A 2,517-nucleotide genomic window follows, 5' to 3' on the forward strand; every position below is an offset into this window, starting at 1 on the left:
CCTACTTTCACAGTGGAAAGACTACAATCACAAACTGTAATTCTGCTAGGAGAAAGAATCTCTTTGACTTATGGTGTAGCCTGTCCTCTGCTTTCTAAAAAGTGTGCTTCAGCTACAAGAATACACAGTAGTACAATAATGGAGAACTCTCTCTGTCTCTTTCCCTACCCACATGTGTGTGTATGTGTGTGTATAGATCAAAGAGAACTTATCAATGAAGTACACACCCGTTAAGTATTTACAGCAACCTGAAGCTGTCTTATGCAATAGAAAATGCAGAATTTAGACCAACTGGAGACCTAGAGTAAGGGAAGAGAGAAAGAGAATTATGGAGAAATGAATTATGTTCCATTTGTTTACATTACATAAAATGTATCCTGTTGTAGACAGACATCATATATAACATATATAACTGTAGTGTCCAGTGTCTTAGAATGTTTCCACAGATACAGGAGTTTTTGAGTTCTTCTCTTATTTACATGCAACTCCTACTCCTGTTGTGTTACCTGCTCTGCTCACAATGTTCTCTTTGATGTTGCCTGATGATTTGGGGTGAGCTCTTGACTCAAGGTCTTTGCATATGCGATTTGTCTGCCTTAACTGGTTTTCTCAAAGTTATACACATGGGTCACATATCCCTTAGTTTTCCAGCTCAGAAGCCCCTGATTAGACATGATACAATGACAGGTTTCCCTTCTACTTAGAATTCCTTTGTCCTGAATTATTTTCCTTATTAGTTGTAACCACCATTTGAAACATCATTGATTCATTTATTTATATTATATTCCTCCCTCTGACACACACACACACACACACACACACACACACACACACACCTAATACTAAGTCTTGTTAAGTTCAAACACACATCACTACTTTTTGCAATGCTTTCAACCAAACTTGTCACAAGGTATTTTGTTAAATTTTGTTGGGTGAATAAAAAAGTCTCAGGAAATTTATGGAGGAGAACATTGTTTTGAATTATGTTTTTTTATTTGGATCAAGAACTGCTAACAGTTTCAGCCTCACAGAAAACATGGAGCATTTGAGAGTCCCTGAAATTTTCTGGTACGTATTCTAGGTTGGTAGAGAATGTGTAAGAATTAATGAGTGCATCATGTTGAAAACACAGCATTGCTCTTAATTCTATGATCACAGCTGGTGCCTTTACAATGCTCTTGTCTCTGTTCCAGCTGTTTTCATCAGTTACATGGAAGGAAGAAATCAAACTCATGTTACAGAATTTATCCTCCTGGGACTCTCAGACCAGGGGGAACAGCAGTCTCTGCTCTTTTGGCCGTTCCTGTCCATGTACCTGGTCACCTTCACTGGGAACCTGCTCATGGTTCTGGCCATTATCACGGACTCCCGCCTCCACACGCCCATGTACTTCTTCCTCTCCAACCTGTCCTTTTCAGACATCTGTTTCACCTCCACCACCATCCCAAAGATGCTGCTGAACATCCAGACGCAGAGCAGAGGGATCTCCTACAAAGGTTGCCTCAGCCAGATGTACTTTTTCATGCTTTTTGGAGGATTAGACCACTTCCTCTTGACAGTGATGGCCTATGACCGGTTCGTGGCCATCTGTCAGCCACTGCACTACATGGTCATCATGAACCCCAAGTTCTGTGGCATCCTGCTCCTGGAATCCTGGATACTGAGTGTTCTTGACTCTCTATTACATGACTTACTGATTTTGCGACTCTCTTTTTGCACAAAGCTGGAAATCCTTCACTTTTTCTGTGAACCTAAGCAGGTGATCCAACTTGCTTGCTCTGATAGGTTCCTCAATGACCTGGCAGTGTATTTGGTAAGTGGACTTCTGGGTGTTGTTCCACTCACTGGCATCCTGTTCTCTTACTCTAGAATTGTCACTTCCATTTTGAGAATTTCATCAGTGAGGGGCAAGTATAAAGCATTTTCCACGTGTGGGTCTCACCTCTCAGTGGTCTCTTTGTTCTATGCTACAGGCCTTGGGGTGTATCTGAGTTCTGCTGCTGCACAAAACTCCAGGGCAAGTGCCATAGCCTCAGTCATGTACACGGTGGTGACGCCCATGCTGAACCCCTTCATCTATGGTCTGAGGAACAGAGACATCAAGCAAGCCCTGGGAAAACTCTTTAGCAGAGGGGCGTTCTCTGCATATAGGATTCTTTGTTTTAAGATAAAGTTATGAATAACAGGGCTTAAAACCCTAGAAGACCTAGATCATGTTATTTAACTCAATTCAGAGACTGACAATCTGCAGTTTATCTTTCTACAGTATTCAGTTGCTAAAAGTTTTTCATACACTATAAGCAACATTTCTTCTGAAATTTTTAAAAGTTTATTTATTTATTTTGAGAGAGAGGGAGCAAGAGCGTGTGGGAGGAGCAGATACAGATTGAAGATATATCCTATACTGTGTCCATATTGTCAGCGCAGAACCTGAAGTGGGGCTCAATCTCAGAAAGCATGAGATCTTGAGGTAAAGCGAAATCAAGCGTTGGACGCTCAACTGACTGAGCCATCCAG

At 41.4% G+C, this 2,517-nt stretch overlaps 1 pseudogene; it reads left to right on the forward strand.

Annotated features, from left to right (window-relative positions):
- Window positions 1–1,210: 1,210 nt before the first annotated feature.
- On the forward strand, window positions 1,211–2,171 carry LOC124524275 (olfactory receptor 7A17-like; annotated as a pseudogene).
- The last annotated feature ends 346 nt before the right edge of the window (window positions 2,172–2,517 follow it).

This window comes from Lynx rufus, unplaced genomic scaffold, assembly GCF_022079265.1.
Source record: "Lynx rufus isolate CCGP_SWC_20201006 ecotype Redwood Valley unplaced genomic scaffold, mLynRuf1.p SCAF_4, whole genome shotgun sequence".
Classification (NCBI taxonomy): domain Eukaryota; kingdom Metazoa; phylum Chordata; class Mammalia; order Carnivora; family Felidae; genus Lynx; species Lynx rufus.